Source organism: Filicampus tigris, chromosome 21 (genome assembly GCF_054856515.1).
Source record: "Filicampus tigris isolate MCC_2025a chromosome 21, RoL_Ftig_1.0, whole genome shotgun sequence".
Taxonomy (NCBI): Eukaryota; Metazoa; Chordata; class Actinopteri; order Syngnathiformes; family Syngnathidae; genus Filicampus; species Filicampus tigris.
In genome coordinates this window covers 9020691-9038985 of record NC_141237.1, presented here as the reverse complement: position 1 = coordinate 9038985, position 18295 = coordinate 9020691, and positions in this window count along the sequence as shown.

Genomic DNA, 18295 nt, shown 5'->3' with positions numbered 1-18295 from the left:
CGACCAGGCCGGGGTGTAAGATGCCTTTCGCCCGGAGTCAGCTGGGATTGACTCCACATCCCCCGTGACGGTAAACAGGATAATCAGTCGAGAAAAATGGACGGATGGGTGATGTCTGACCTCGACTCTTGAATCTCTTCTCATATTACTTCATTAAGTCAACACATGTGATAAGCATTTCCCTCTGTTTGCCATTTATAACTTGCAATTGTACATGCTTATGAAAAGTTACGTCTCAAATGGACCGTACACATTTTGTTTCTTTTTATTTTTATGCGAGTAAGTGTGATGCAAGTCAACCGCTGTAAGAAAAACAAAAACTCTTTACCGTAAGTTAAAGTCATTAATCATATTAATTAAGTTGGAATTTGTGCCCTTTTTCATCACTTTATAACATACGTTGAATATTCTCATATTTTTTTGTGGGGTAAAAAAATGTGCCAAAGATACTCATAATATTTGGTTTAGGTTAATTAATTGATATGAGAGGGGCAGAATATTAGAAAAACCTCTCAGCATGGAGTGCATCTCTCTGCAAATCACTGAAAACTACAACTGCAATAACTATCACATTGGAACAATATTATAGGAAATGTGTTTCCTGTAACTCTTATATTATATCATCCAAGTGTACATGCAGAGTGAGTGTATGCACTGAAATCACATAAAATGCTATCATATGAAAAGTTTTGCTTTCCCTTACATCACTGTGCCGGACAAAAAATATTGAAATACCTGCTATTTGTCATAAAAAGTTGTTTACACGTTTGAATAACAAGCACACGTATGCTAACATCTTTCCAGATTAATTGTATATCATTATAAACTGCTGTGCTGATAAGTCATGTTAAAAAAAAAAAAACAGCATCCCATTATCAGAGGAACATCTAAGTAAAGATGAACGACCTCAAAGCAAATCACTCGGCTCACTTTATAAACTGCATCTTTCTGGGATTTGCATAACAGTTTTGCAGTAATTTAAGGCCTCAATTTCCCCCATTTATTCCTGGATATTCCAACTTCACATAAACAGCTCTGTCTAATCACATTTGAATCACAAGTGAAGAGATAGCCATCTTAAGCGTTAACACGTTTACCTGACAAATGCGGCCCCCTTTGAACTAAGCTCAGAAGAGACTTTTTTTACGTGGCTTAATCCACATAATTTCAGATTGTATGTTCTCGCACACCAACACAAACAAACTCCAATAATTACACGGCTTCTGCCTCCAATTGCGGCTTTTGGACGTCGAATTGAAGAGCAGATCAGGGGAAGCAATGTGATTGAGTGGACGTTGGATTAAGCGCCATGTTCATTTTGTGCTCAACATGGATATTGACTTTCTGTTGTCCTACAGTCACTTCTTCCCTTCCACGCTGTTGACATGAAGACTCGCACCTTAAGCATCACGCTGACACTAATGTGGTGGCGAAGCAGCGTTGGATCTCTTAGAGTACGTCAAGCCCAATTACTGAATTCACCAGTTGCTCCCATTTGTATTCATTAGTCACTGTTTGTTACTTTTAAGGGTTCTTGACAACAGCAACTATGTAATTTTCTTGTGCTTTGTGGCCGCTTTTGCATAATGTCACTTAATCAATGAATGGAAATGTCAATTATTTTTCCTCAGCCATCTCAAAACAAGAATAAACTCAGCAATGTAACCAACAAAATAACCTCACTTTTAACGAGATGATGAGAAAACAGCACAACAGAATATTATTCTAGCCACCCTTGTATTGGATCAAACTAGTTTGTGTAGGTGTACCTGATCGTTCATCTAGTAAGTGCTTCAACTGAAATCATCTTATGTAATAAAAACGATGTTTTCTAACATCTCCTTTGAGTCTCTGTATGATTGTCTGCACCCATGCAGGTCTTCTGCTAATTTCTATGGCACCTCCCTTTACACTTGACAAATCATAATCGGACAACAACTCTGCCAAAATGACAGATTTGATTACCAAAACAATGAATAAAAAAGCATCATCTTTAAGCAATGCAACCTTTTTTCACACTGCACAGTCATCAGTGCAGGGAGCCACAGCTGGTGAATTATTTTACTTAAGGGAGCGTCCCATCTTTGCGTGTGGTGTGATATATTGCTGATATGAAGCTTCTGGAGCTCAAGTATTTATTTACAACCATAGTAAAATATTTTCATTACTACTCTGCATCTTCACAGGAAGTTATGATCACTACGGATTTATAGCACCTTAAAAAAAAAATGCAGACGAGATAGCAACGTTTATTTTTTTCTATATCACATTTCAAAACCAGTTACAAGGTTCTGTACGTTTAACAATAAAACAAGCAGAAAAAAAAACAATAAATCAAACATGCGTACATCAACAAAACTGTCAAATCAACAATTAACTAAAAGTTACAAAAATATACAGTATGAATAATACCTTTTAGCCTGACCAACATAATTCTCTTTGATAGCACCTTCTGATAGGTCAATTTCATAATATGGGACATTTTTAATGAACACTTACATGAATAAGTCATCAAAAGTCATTATCACTGCTGTTTTGAGGTTAGGGTGTTTATCTGTCACTGCAAAAACTGAAGGCTTCAATCATGACTTAAACTCAAGCATTCAGAGTCCCCCCCGCCCCCCGCCCCCTCTCCAATCTAATAACCAAGTTCATGACATTCTCAACACTGGCACAAGCTTTCAACACCTTCAAGACCAAAATACATGAAGGAAAAACTCTTTGTAGGGACATGGCCAATTAACTGCTATTGTAATGTATCAGATAACTCAATATTTTTTTAACATTTACAGTTTACTATACTATACTTTCCAAGCAAACAAAGTTTGAAAAAAACGGAGTTCCCTCTTAACAGGTGAATGGAGGAAATGTGGACGAAGCAGGAAGGGGTGAAAAGAAGAAAAAAAAAAATCAACAAGCTGCAAATTCAAAGGATGGGAGACATTATGTCCATTCATCACCTGCTGCAGTGCGAAGAATAAAAGGCCTGTACGAATGGCGTCCATTATCGAAAGAGAGAGCCTCTAAGCCGCTTGCCACTGTTGATTTCTTGCGGGAGTCGATAAATTGAGCAAGGCCTAAGCAGGCTATACGTTGTCTTAAACAGTGAGTACCGCTTGTCATTTGTCACCAGCGCTTTAGCTGATTGCATCGCTGTATTGACTGGCTGTATTCATGCGCTCGCCATGCAGAAAATGCACCCAAGAAAAGTGCTCTCTGATTGTGCTATAATGGCTCTAATAATACCTCTCGTTTCATACTCTGTTCATTAAACCAAGATAGAGCTGGGTGTGTAGCAGATTTGGACACAGATCACACTGGGATCAGCGCTAAGAACAGAAAAAAGACAAAAATGATGGCAAATGTCAATCCCAAATGTGTCACACAATACTTTATGTGTAGCTATGTAAAGACACTTCAGTCAGACATTATGCTTTTGAACTATCACAAGGATGTGACTTTTATGACGTTAATATTCCTGTTATAAAAACAAAATAACGAGCTAAGAAACAACCCAAACCAACCAACCAAACCGACAAAAACATAGATTATATCAATATTTAGCATTCAAAAAATCAAGTGAAAACAAAACAAATAAAAATTAAAATCACTCCTATTTCCCCTAAAACATTTTAACCTCAAAAATCCATCACCAAAAAAATAAATCCCATCATAAATCTCCACCCAAGACCTGGCATTTACAGTACCTTTGCAGAGATCTGTCATTTCCTTTCTTTCTTTTCTTTTTTGCTCAAAATGTGGACATTTCAAACAGGGGTGTTTGAATAGCTGCTAATAGACACTGAAAAAATGGTGTGTTGAATTTACTCCATTTTATTTCATCAAATGGCTGCGCAAATTAAAATGATCTGGATCCGGTTACATCTTGTTAAGTAGATGCATACTTAAAAAAGATGATTTTAGACCAAATAAACCTGCATCAACTCAACAAAAACTTTTTTTTTCAGTGCAGTTTTGCCACTGCAATGACAAATGTTACATTGGCCATTTGTTCTAGTTATAAAATCCAATTTGTCTCATCAAGATGACATTTAACCTTTAGCTGGTTGTCTAACATGCAGTAATTAGGATTAATGTAAACACATGACTCTTAATGTGCATCTATTTCTGTTTATTAAATCAATCAACAGTGTCCTATATTAGTTACACAGTGGTGTTCTTATTTTCCCTTTGCAGGTTCCATCATCTCTTGTCTTTGCCCCTCCCGCCAGACAGTGTGTTTCTCATTATTCACCCTCAATTATGTGAAGAGTTTGTCCTGCACTGCTTAATTACTTCTTCCAGGAAGATGATAAGTTAATTTTTGCGATTAACCCTGTGACACTTCAGCAGACGAGAATATCATGAGGAGATAATCATTTTTATTTTTGTTACCACCTGACTCACTCTCCGACATCGGGGGCATTTCTTTGCTAATAGGTGAAAGAACGTTCAAATAAATAAATAAATAAATAAATAAAGGGTTCAATGTTTATTCAGTCAGGACCAAAAATAAAATAGGTGGATTGATCGTTTAAGTGCAAAATCCATGAAACTGGAACTCCTTTCTCCCGCGTTGAAATTAAATGTCCTTGGGCCGTTGATGGTATTGTCATGTAAAGAAGATGGCAGGAAACAAGTTGCAATTAGTGCTTTGGCTCGCGTCCCTTCATCTCTCTCCCTCTCCAATGCGCCATCTCCTCTGATTACTGGCATTACAGCAAATTTGCAGTTGATAATCAGCCTCAGATTCCTGCTAAATTTCTCATTACTCTGCTGGAGATGTCACTTGGGCTTTGAGTTTGAATTAATAAGGTTTAATCTGCAAGTGTTGTGTGCGCGTGTCATTGTGCATGTGTGTCTAGTCGCACATCCGCGCTAACGCATGGCCTCAGACACATCACACGTGTCAGGTACAATCTTGTAAGGATTCCCATGATGCCTCTTGTTTAACAATTACCCTTCATACTTCATTATTTCTGATTGGTGCAGAATAATTATGTTCAACCTTCTTAGGACAACAGCTCACACATTCTTAGCAACAAGAAAGTCCAATCAGAACTCTTTTGCCCAACTGTGTTCACTTTAGTCATCAACAAAATGGATTTAAATGGGAAAAAAAAAGGATTATATACATGAAAATCAGTATATTTAGTTTTCTACTGTTGAATCCAGGGCTCAATAGATGACCTCAGATATATTAGTGGAAGTAGTAGTCAAATAACGACGTTCCATTTGGCCCTCGATGCACTAAATACTCAACTAATGCAGTTTATACTGGCATTTTTTAAAAAAAAAAGATGCAGTTTATAGATGAATTCTTTTAAAATAATAAATTAATAAAATGGTAATTAATGGTCCTATATTCTAACAATGAATATTTTACTGGTTATTATCGCCAAATATAAATGTGATTCTGCACTTTGAGTTATTAATCAAACTGTGAGGCAACACGCTGTGCCCCACAGAAGTGATTCATAATCAGTTCCCAATCATTAATATGATTACGATATGGACACCTGGCTTGCGAATAAACAACAGTCTCATTGCCCCCCCCCCCCCCCCGCCTCAATCACTTGAAAATTATCCCACCGAATGCCACTTTACTCATCAGCCGCAGTATAGCTAGTGAAACGATAAGGACATGGACATGATAAGAGACAACTTCTTGATAGGAGCTAAACATTTGTACTAGTTTTACTATGTCTCTTTATTTCCCTTTTTAATCTCTCTGTTGAGCAAATCATATACAAGCTTGATTGCCCTCATTGTTTCTGAGTTTGATTTTGTGTTTAGGCTGTTGTCAGTGTGCATTACTGTATAAAACCATCTTTAATTAGTGGCACATGTAACATGAATCTAGAAACAAGTTACAGTCAGTGCAGACTGCTCAGTAGCTTGATGATTAAATATTAATGAAGGTGCTATCATGAAAAATGAAATGAAGAATTCAAACGCAAAAACCATCAGGCGCCATTTTGACAAAATAAAGCCACGCCTTCTAGAAAATTGCCTAGCACAATTGTTTCATGGTTTTTAACCGTGCCAAGTCAAACAACCGCTAACAATTATACAACTAAACAGCTGTATACGTTCAACTATCTGCTTTTAAACATTTCAACATTTCAGTGACGGAAAAAGAGACAAGATGTCATGAAACACGTGGCCCATTTGACATTCCGATCGAGGTCAGAAAAAATGGCTATTTTTTTTTTTTTTTTTTTTTGTTCACTAAAAGCGCTAAACTGTCACAATGAATTGAAGTTGGACTCATTTCTACCCTCAGCTGGTTTTCAAATACTGCATATGCAAACTGCTCTGTGGCAGATTCACCTTGCCTCGCGTCAGACGCAGGGGGCTTTACAGATAAGCAACCAATAATATTTAAGCAGTGGGTGAGGTGATGCAAAATTCAGCCTTCTCACTTCATGCTGTGCCGTGCCTCAACCAAAGGCAGACACACATATAAATAAATAAATCGGCAGGAGACGTGCTCTTGAAGCTGCATTACCAGGCTGACGGCTTAAGCTTAGGGAGAGAGGAATGAGGGACAAATTTAGCAGCAGATCTTAGAATAACTAGGTGGGGATAAAGCTTATAAAAAGTGCAAATGGCTGCACTTCTGGACAGCGTGCTTAAGGATGACAGGGATGAAATGCTGACTTTAATATTTGCAGTTTAGCTGGGGAAAAAAAAAAAAAAAAAAATTGTTAATATATGCACTTGAAAACTCTCAGAAAGCAACGTATTCACAGCGACATATTTTCTTATTCATTGTTATTGCATGGGAAGAAATGTAGCTTCTTTATTTATTGGACTCATTTCTAGCTATCATTCACATGCCCTGGGGGGGGGTGTCGGCTCAAAAATGATGCAACGTGCCACCGCTGCCACCAGATGGCCGGTTATCGGGTGGCGCGATAGAGAAAGTAAAAATGTGGAAGGTTGGATGAATAACAGTTGTGGAATGTGTTGTATGTAGAATGTTTGTCTATATGTGCTCTGTCATTGAGTGACCTTCAGGTTTAAGAAAGGAGGGTGTTCAAATGACACATGCGGTGCTGGTTTCCTGCCCGTCCTCTGCCTGCAGCCGATAAGTGGGATTGGACTCTCAGCTTCAGTGATTGGGACATCTGGTCCTCCCCGCAGACATGCACCCTTTCCACATCGGTCCGTCGTCCTCTTCAATCGTTCAAACAGAAATGTCGCTCCTCGTCTCTCCTCCAAGTCCTCCAACTCAAGTCAATACACCGCTGCTCCTGGAGCTATTACCGATATGCTCCGGCCAAGTGTAAAACTTCTATCTCCTACTTATCAGCACGCCAGCTATCGTCCAGGAAGAACTTCCCTTTATGCCACATCACCTCTCTATTTTCTGCAACAATGATGCAGAAGTTGTGCAGCTGCACTTGTGGATAGGAAGTTTGAGTATTGCGCCCTAAAACCTAAGCCCTAACCTAAGAGGAACGAAACAAGCTTACTTATAAAAATCTGTGTGAGCAAACAATGGAAAATGTTAATGACAAAACATACGCACATGCACACATTTATGCACACGCTAAACAAATTAAGTGTGGGTGAAGTGGAGCCGACGTGGATTAACCTTCCAAAGCTAATTTGGTCTATGACTAATGTACCTGTGTTTTACTTTGAGATCGTTTGTAAAACAAAACGCAAATGCAAGTCCATTTAAAGCTCGAAATACAAACATAATAATCTTGAATGAAGTCTAAAATGAACAGGGAGCCAGTGAAGGGAGGCCAGAACTGGAGTTATGTGCCCCCTCCTAATATTTTGGACCAACTGGAGTTGCTTGTAAGAGGACTGGCTGACATCAAAAGTACAGATGCTTGCATATAGGCGGTTTTACATGGATGCCACCCCCACCAAATTCTTTCTAATATTGTCTCCATCGTGTGCATAAAATTCACACCCACTCCGAAAGTAACAGGAGTAAAAGTAATGTTTCTTCTTAACAAAAAAAACTCAAGTAAAAGTAAAAAGCACGTTGCGTTAAAACTGCTCCGACAAGTCCAATTTATCCCTAAAGTAACTTGGGAAAACGCAACCGAGTCACTATACTTGTTACCACCTATTTCTTGTGTTGATCAACCAAAAAGAATGCAAGCGCTCCTTTAAAGCCCAAGAAAGCGGAACTGCTCTCCTTTGGCTTTCCATAAACACATGTTGGCCCCTGGGGTGGCTAATTTTGAATGTAATAATCTATTTAATCACAAGTTAACATTATTGATCCCTGTGTTAAAAGCTATTTACGTGAAGGCCTGAGGGCTGGTCGAGTGACGAGCGCACTCCCCTCTGTGTCATTAATTTCCCATTTCAGCTAGCCTGCGGCCTGCAGCCTGCTGAGGAGATAACAAATTAAATGTGTGGGAAGGATCATTTATGCCCGGGCTCAAGAGGACACAATAACTCCTCACTTAGGTCATCACAAACACATTTGTGTGTACTAGACAGTAACGCAATCATACTCTTTGCACGTGTGTGTTGTGTTGCTGACATGACATTCGCGACTGTCTCTTCAGTCTTCTGTGTAAATTAAATTGGCTGGCTACGTAAAGGTGCATTATAATATCATATAATGCGATCGAGTACGAGACGTACATTCAAAAATTCCACATTTAACTATGTAGGTTAATAAATGCGATTGACATAGTGAGAGAGGTATTCATTTATAAGTTAACGGTTTTCCATCAGCAATTAACAACAAAAGTAAATCGTGATTCATTAAAGAACTCAAATTTGAAATACAATTGTAGCGCTCAAGCTGGTGAGTTGAAAACCTTGCCAAATGCGAACTGATTTCTTGAAGGAGACAATTCCATTTCGCTATTACCTGTGTCAGAATTTGCCTTCCAGGAGCCAAAGAACCTATTAGCTCATTGGGACGCCTCAGTATTTTATTCTGGGGGTTTTATGGGCTCTTCAGTGTCACTGCATCAAAGGAGTCGTGCCTGGACATGAATCTAACCATGCTAACCTTCAACCCCATTATTCAAGTGAAGCTATTTGTATCCTCTTAGTGCCTCTCGCACCATTACCCTCCATGGGCAGTATAGTCCTTTGTTCCTCCTTTTAAGCCTTACTTTGTTCCTGGAAAAGGAGCTTTGGCCAACATGTTTTAGAAGAAAGAAGAATGTCATGAGTTATTATAAAGGTTCTTTTTTTTTTGTTGTTGTTGAGGAAAACGATAGCAAGCTCACATCCATCTTTCTCATGTTTCCCCATTTAACTTAAATGAGATGATTATTTACCCTGTGTTTTTCTGTGTCCACTCACTCATGCATAACCGATCTCTCAAGTCGACTCCGGAGAGGCTGAGTTGATATGAGAAACCCCAAGGATAATTGCAAATTGATTTTTATCTTCTCCTATCCATTTGGAATATGATTAACAGTGAGCTTGACACAGCGTGTCAAATTAATAATGACGCACGGTGGGAAAAGGTGATCGAAATGACAAGATAAATACAGATAACACCTCATAATGCTCCCAATGCAGGTCACATGCACTGATAACAAATGAAGCGCTCGCATGCGAATGATAATCAGGAGTCATTAATGAGGCAGGTGTAAATGAATGAAACTGCAGTTTGACATCACCTCGAGCCGCTGAAATTACCCAAGTTTTCTTGTCTCACAGTTAATCTGTTCTGCAGTATGATAGGAACCCAGAGGTCATTCATTTTGGCGCCGCGCTACTCACTCCTCCGCCGTTGCAGCCCCGACGCTGCTCCACTGTTTCCTGAAATCAAAAATGAAGTGGCGGCTAATGAAAACGAATATCACATTTATATGTCATTAGTAGGGAGTTATGTAGTGGGAGCGTCAAGAGTGCGAGCAGAGTTCAACAGCCATTATGCAGAGGTTAACGTCTGGGCTCAACACCGTGTTAAGCTTCTCACATTATGTTGATTCACGGAGCTGTTGAACCATTACCACTCATCCCCCTACTCATTCTAATGGAAGCATTTGCAAACTTTTTTACGCCCTCCATTAGACTAAAGTTCTTAAACAGTGTTCATTGGATTTGTTTGTTTGTCGTTAGCACATGGCATAAGTCCGAAATATGCAATGCGTGCTATCTATCTGCAATCTATTTATCGATCTAATTTATTTCTGTTTGTGTTTGATGAATAATTATATTTTATTTGGAAAAAAAACGTTTATACTAAATATACCCATCCATCTACATGTTCTCAGAGCTTTATATTGACCTTTTTTATTGGATAAACATTCATAGCGCAGAATGCCAAAGGTATGTGCTCTCCAAGGCTAATCAGGAGTCAGCCGACCTAAAGTTTAATCAATGTGACGACGCTGGAGGTATTGGTGAAAGATGCTCTGCCCTATAAATAACACAAATTCTGAGTTTGCTATTCTCAAGAAGCATTGCCTGACATAAACTATGCTTCACAAAAATAATTGTTACCTTCCATGAAGCTGGAATGGGTTACAAAAAATATCTCTAAAAGCTTTGGTGTTCATCAGTCTAGTAAGACTAATGAATCTGTGATAGGGCTGTTTTTATCGATTTTTTTTAAAATCGATAATCCTATATATATATATATATATAGATATATATATTTATATATATCTATACATATATATATATATATATATATATATATATATATATATATATATATATATATATATATATATTCTTTACTCTTCTGAACTTCACTCAAATAGGCCTAATAAAAAAATAAAATGCCATTTCCATGGCGACAATAGTCTAGAGGACAGAGTTCTTCCACTGAATGACATTCTATTGTTTAAATCTTCAAAGGAGGTGTTCGAAATTCTTTGTTTGAAAAAAAACCTGGTAAAATGGCTATAATGAAAATCATTGCTAATCTCTTTGGGGACCATCATATTCTCGCAAAGCTGCCTTGCAAGGTGAGCAAAGTCCAGCCGCTAACTTATCTTTTGCCTGCTCAAAACTATAGGTTTTTGATGGCTGAGCCCATAAATGGGTTACTGAAAATCCAATATATATTGGAGGACCAATCGCAACGGGAAAGGCGCATGAGACTGTATCATCTTGATCTATAGCCTGATCTCAAACCAGGGACCCATTTATTGTCGATTTCATCCAAAAGATGGGCCTGTCAGTTGGGTGGGAGTCTTGCCTCTGTTTATTTTCAAATCAATACTCAATTACTATAAGGAAGATCCGCTCCCTTGCTCATTTTCAAGATGAAATTATGGACTGCAGCAATAATGCTCAGTTAAGGCGAAACCGGTGGCATAGACTCACAACCAAGCAGCATAAACCTGCTGCGATTAAAAATCGTAATACAAAAAAAAAAAAAAAAGGTTTTCAATGCCGTCTCCTATTCCATTAGCCTATTCATCATTCATCATCCCGTGTGACGTGAGACATGATCAGAGAAAACAATTTTCCCCAGAAGAGCCTTTTCATTTTAAACTCATCGACTGCAGCGACTAACAACCCATCGATGCTTGTATTTAATGCACTTCCCCATTTGTTATTGAACAGAACGGAGAGGCAATAAGAGGCTCTTCATAATTCATGTCATTGATTTGCTAAATGCCAGACATTTGCCATAGGACAGAGTGCTGTCAATAGCTTTGGCAGGGAGTGTGTGTAAATTACTCCATTATGGGGCAGTTTGGGGTATTTATCGCTTAGAGAAATTGATGGTAGATGACATAAATGGACATGGATTGTGTGGCTCTGAGTCAAATGTCGGCCTTGTTAGGTAAGCCAGAGAAAAACAAGCTTCCTGAATAGCTCAACACTTTTTGGGCTATAAAGACAGACAAGGCATCATTCACTGTAATACATTATGACAGACGGACTTTGCTCTTGTGAAAGTAGGCTAGATATGTCCGAGGGGCACGGGCCGGGCCTTTTAGGAGCACTGACATACAGTTCTGTTGTAGTTATTGTTAGTGTCTACACCAGTTGGACAGGCCAGTCAAAACAGACATGAAACATTGGTGGAACAAGGCTGTCTTGAAAAGAGAAAGCACAAAAAGCTCCACGATGACAGACCCAGACATAAATAGGCCAGAGCGGTTGAAAAAAATAAACATTTGTTCAAGATGGCTACAGCCACATAATGCATCTTAATTTGGGCTTTTTAAAAAAAAAAAAAACAAACACCCAAAAATGACATGACGAAACGCATGCTAATTACCATCACACTCACTGCGTTCAAAATTTGTTACAGATAACATCTCATGTGGTTTCTGGTTAGTATTTTATACCAACATGCAGTGTCACATCGTAAAATCAAACTTGTCATATATGCATCAGGGGTGTCAAACTCATTTTTTGTCACGGGCCACATCATAGTTATGGTGTCCCCTCGGACGGCCGTTACGATTGTGAATCCATAGAAATGTATGATCGCCTAATATTATCACATATACACAACAAATTGATGGACAAATAGTTTTGAAATCCGAAGCCAGTAAATAGTTTATTCATTCAATTTATGTTAAAGGCGGGATTGGTAACAAATGTTTGCAATATCTCATAAAGTGTTAAAAGTGAAAGAAACATGTCAAGTCACACACACATGATTTGCCTTCGCGGGCCACAAATGATGTTGCGGGCCGGATGTGGCCCTCGAGCCTCGAGTCTGACACCTGTGATATACCTAATTATTTTCTCTTCCTTTTTTCAAGAATGGATGCAAGAGAACAAATGTTCATAATGTGGTAATTAAAAAAAAACAGGAAAAGGTCAAAGAGTGATCACACTGAGCACAGTTCAAAGTTGCTGTCTATCATGGATGCAAAATGTGGTCATTTTTTCACATTCCTTGGATTTCAGCATGATGTTTGCTTAATACCCTGTTGAATGCGACACTCCAAACCACAATCAGTAGGTTATTGTGTGGGCTTTCCTTCTCTAATCACGACATTGTGGACTGGAGGACTTTTTTTTTTTCACATCTAGGACATAGAAAAGAAAAGCTGCATGGCTGTTTTTACAATGTGTGACTGGATGAGAGTGTTTTTCAAGTGATTGCTGATGAGGCAGGCACAATTGAGCACGTGGTTGCCACGTCTGCCTCACAGTCAACAGGTTCTGGATTCAAATCTCATCTCGGGCATTCCTGTGTGGAGTCAGCATGCTCCTCCCACATTAAAAAAAAAAAATCTGTGCTTGTTAGGTAAATTTCGGATTTGCTAAAGTTTGGAACGTAAGTGTGAATGAATGTCCGCGTGTGCCGTCAGATTGGCGTACGTACGGCAACTCTCATCGCAGTCATGGACAATGAGTGAATGGCAATCAGGCTGCATTCAAAATTAGAATGACTTTGTGTAATTGCAATGGTCAAAAATATAATTAAGTTTTCTTATGTGTGCGTGGGAGGTGAAGGCGTAAGTCTTGAATCATATACAGTATAGTACAGAACCCGTTAAATGTGTAAAAAGAATGCTGTTGTTTCTAGCGTGTTTCGACAACAATAAAGCCAAAATTTGGCATCCCTGGAGTAATTACTAACTAACTTATAGCATCACATCAAAATCATCCCAAACTATTGTGCTAAAATATCAGCGAATCAGCGATGAATGACTTTCCGAAACCGCAATCAGCATCTCATTAGCTGCTCTAACGGCTAATTTAGGCTGCCATCAATGACAAATGTAATTAGTGCTTCAAAACGCTCAAAACAATGACAGCGTTGTGGCAAGTAAGCAGGAGAAAAGTGCCAAGGCTTCAGACGTCTCACCTTTATTCAACATATAATGGTTCTGTATTTGAAACGCTATCAAAGTCATTGATAAAATTGTTAGAAGACATAGTGAAGTACTCAGAGATGTTAGAAAACATGATTTATTTTATCTACGCCCTACTGAATACAGCCTGTAATGTATAATTGTGTCCCAAGCATTATATACGCACACTAAATGTACACTATTCTTTGTTCAGAGAGCAAAAATACAAGAGCCGTGTCTGATATTATGATTTTACAAAGGTAGTAATGATCGACACTGCCGGGGAAGAATTAATTTAGAGCAGGGGTCTCCGAGTCAGGTCCTTGCGAGCCTCCTTCCAACACACCTGATTCAAATGATCAGGATCGTTATCAGGCTTGTGCAAAGCTTGCTGATGAGCTGATCATTTGAAAATTTTTGAAACGCGAGCCTACCGGGCATCTGTCCTGTATTCCAGATGACCAGTCTAGCCCTGGCTTTCTTCATTTTAGTGGAATCAGAAATGATGTAGAGCAATGACGAACAACAGGAAGTCTACTTTTCCGATCTTGAAATTTTCTCCCATCAGGTCCAGACCTGCTGGCTCAGACTTCCTCTTAAACGAATCGACAATGCCCAAACGTCCTTTTGTTGTGGTCATCACTAAGGCCGGATGAATGAATGATGAATGCACTTGTTGGAGGCAAACAGTGGAATGCGTATGAAATAGACAGACAAATAGCTCATGTAATAGCACATCTCTTCACATCGATTAAATAATGATAATATGAGACACATTTGGGTCTGAAATATGGTTGAGAGCATGTACAGTGTTATAAAGCTCTGAGTTTCATCTGCCAGACAATTTGCTCATTTAATTGATTTTCTTAATGCTTTAACATCTCCCAAACTTTAATTGAGATTCTTAATTGCTCTCATAATTGCAGCTCATTAATTACTCAGAAGAGTACAGAATTAGTCAGAGATCAGCCTATACTGATAAGACACAATTATGTCTCCTGAAGCAAGTTTTTAATCATGATTATAATATTCAAACGCAGCCCAGTAAACTGTCATAATGAAGTAACTTCCTCTTTTTGTCCACCTTTCAAATACAATTCATTGTGCGTATGTGTTTCTGTGGGCGTGCGTGTGCGTGTGCGCGTGTGTGTTTGCCTTAACAGTAATGAGGTGTGGCTATTCCATAAACTGGACTTTTGAAGACAAGCATTTAGTCACTTATTTGAAGTAGATGAATAGCAAAGCGATGAAAGATGCCTTTGAAGGCAGAAATGCCAAATTCCAATCAAATATTTGTGAAGGTTAATGAATAACATTAGCCCAGCACCAATAAATTTAAAGTTGTATTTGCATAAGATGCATAATTTAGATAGGGACTAAATTAAGAGGTACAGTACACACTGGGAACACAATGACGTGTGTAGAAGAAAGTACTCATGAATTGACGGGTTCCAATTTGGAAAAAGTTTGACAAGAAGCTGTTACTATGTTTGTAAATACATATTTAAGGCCTTATTTTTTATCAGGTAAAAGCATTTGTGTAACTTTATGAGTCAGATCCCTTACCGAAATAAAATACAGCCATTTTATAACTTGTTCATTTTTGTATGCCGGATGAATAAATTACAATGTTACAATAACTTTCAACTTGGGTGGTTTAAGCTCTTTTTTGGGAAGTGATTTAGTTGTTCATCTATTTGTATCTCTTTAGCTAATGGCTCATCAATTTCCAAAGTGTCCTTCTTGACACATCTAAGTTCTAATGTAGGCATTTTCTATACTCCATTACTCCTTTCAAATGATCATTGGACGACTTAATTACATGATAGTTGAATTATAGCCTCATTGAGGGCCGCGACCTTGAAGAGAAGTTGTGATGTGACAAATGGCCGATACAGAATGACGCATTGTTTGTGTGGGTATTAACACTGCCTGGTCACTTTGATGCAAACTCCAGACACTTCATTCGCCACTTACAAAAAAAATTGAATAATGTGGCCCGGGGACAACCCTCTGCTGTTTTGCACAACTTTCGAGGTCAAATTTAATGCGAAAATTCCACTATATATTTTTTCAGTTGTTGTCCATCAACTAAGATTCCATACAACGTATGCTTAATAAATAGTCAAACAAAGTATCGTGATGCGTTTGTCTCTCACAGCGCCTCAGTTATTATTAGCTTCACCCTTCCTCTATTTGTGTATATTTTCTGTTTGGCCAGCTTTAATATAACATTAATCAAACAAGATCAAACAGCCATGATACTTTATTTGAGGAGGGTTTGGCAGTCCTGGTTAACCTGACTTGATGGAGTTCCTGCCCCATCTCAGAGGCGCTACTATCATTCTTGATGTTCAACACCTCCACCGCATCACTCCAGCTAGCAAAATCCCCTGAGATGGATCTTTTTTTTTTTTTTTTTTCTTGAAATATTGCTTTGCTCTGTGTTCATTCAAGCGAGCAAAAAATTATTGCCTCTCTCTCGCTGTAAGGTTGACAGATGGCTATGCAGACTGTGAGAAAAACAACTGCTTGGATGGCACAATGAACAAGCAGGTCAGCCTGTGTTTTAGCCCCTTTCGGTTCCTAAAACTGCCTCCAAGGTAACAAAGAGCCAGCTGGCTCTCTTTGGTTAAATTTCGGTAAAGATTTTTTTTTTTTTTTTTTTAAACTATCCTTAGATGTTCTCTTGTTCCATATCCTCATGCATACCTGGCATGATACCTTTAAATTTAAAACCTGAAATTTATTTTGTATGTTTGCTTGGGCAGGATACTCAGATATGGACAGGTGTCATGAAAATGAGTTAATTGAGTCCTTCTCACGTCGTCATAAGAACAGTACAGACATAACCACTGGTTGTCAACCAGATAAATAGTAGCAGATGAATTACTGTAATGCTAATTAATTACATGGCGGCAGGAATACATGAGGAAATCCTTTTATGCTGGGCAATCAAGGAAATATGCAGTGTCAAATACGGAGCTTGACGATTTTTTTCACAGTTCAATCAAATCCAATCCAAATTTCTGAAGCATATTTAAAAATAACAGCATTGACCGTAGTGAGGGAAATTTACATTTAGTATGAAAAACAAAACACAAAGCAGTTATTTCAACATTATGGGAAGCACTTATGCAAAGATCTCAAATAGGAGCTTAGAAGACCATTTTAAATTGTGCAGTGGTGGTGGTAAAGTGCCAGAGAAAAAAATGATTTCATAAAGTATTCTGACTTGGAACTCAAATTTGGACTGGCAACTAACTCGTAACTCAGAAAATTCATGACTTCATTTATAGTCTTATATCATCTGGATGAGTAAGTAACTAAACATTGGCAGTCAAACAAGTGTTGATTGCAGAATTCACCTCCTTTCCTTCCCAACTGCCGTGCATCACACGCAGTGCGCATACATACTGAATCAGCTGGTTTGCCAAAGGTCAAAATTAAAACATAATGACCTGAAATGAAAAGTCTGACGAACTCTGACTTGGCAGTGATTGAGATGCGTTAGCTTGCAGTATGCTGTCAGTAAACTGGCTGGTGGCTGTAAACGACAATGTCAGTCTGCATACAGACAGGGTCACTTCACCTGGTTACCAAGGGCGAGAGGCTGGTCGCTCAACCTTGAAATCACATGTAGAGGTTGTTTCGATCGGCTGAAGCTACATGGAATGGAAAAGCCATCACATGGAGGAGGATTTCACTCGAGAAGCAGAGAGGCAGGAATTTGGAAAGCTTGAGGTGTTCTGGAACTAATCAAAGCTGAAAAGAACATCTCGAGCCGGGTGCTCACATTCTTTGTTAACCAGATATTACCACTGCGCTTCAATCGTTCACGTTGGGCGGCTCTGTGGGGTGGCCATATTTCAGCTAAGGTTGAGTTGTTGGAGAACCTCAAGTCCTTGGCGATCAAGTCAGTGTTATCCCCGGTCAGAATTGATTAGAGCTCCGTTCCACTGACATGGGCAAAGACAGTATCTTGGATCTGTCCACCTGATAATGCCCACAGCTCAAGAAGGGTGGGACATTAAACCAAGCGGACACTGTGCTCCTGGTACTCTCCAGCTAATGTCAGGAGAAGGAGTTTTGACAATGAGGAAATGGGTAGTTGACCCAGCTAGGCCGCAACGCTTATTGCTTTGACCCTCCCGCTTGGCCTTGTCATTGTTTTTCAATTAATGGCGGCCACTTTGCGGCAAACGACACAGACAGATGGCAAGGTCTTTGTCAGGGTTCATGAAAGGGGCGAGGCAGATAGTGCTTACTGGTGGGGAAAAGTGAATTTTGGGGCTAAATGATACACACCCCTGAGCAGGGCAGCTGAGGCAGATTTCTAAGTGCTGATCTATTCAAAGTGCAAGGAACCAGGAAATAAGGTGGAGGAGTCTCCAGGTCTAGAGAATATTAGCTGCCTATGTCAAGGGAGAGTTGTGCATGATGAAGAGATGTAATTGAAATTTCTTCATAGTCAACTTTTATTGCAGTGTACAGCCCTTAAAAATATACAGAACAAGAACATTTTAATTTCCACCACAACAGCTCAAAGGAGGTATATTGGGATGTTGTACATA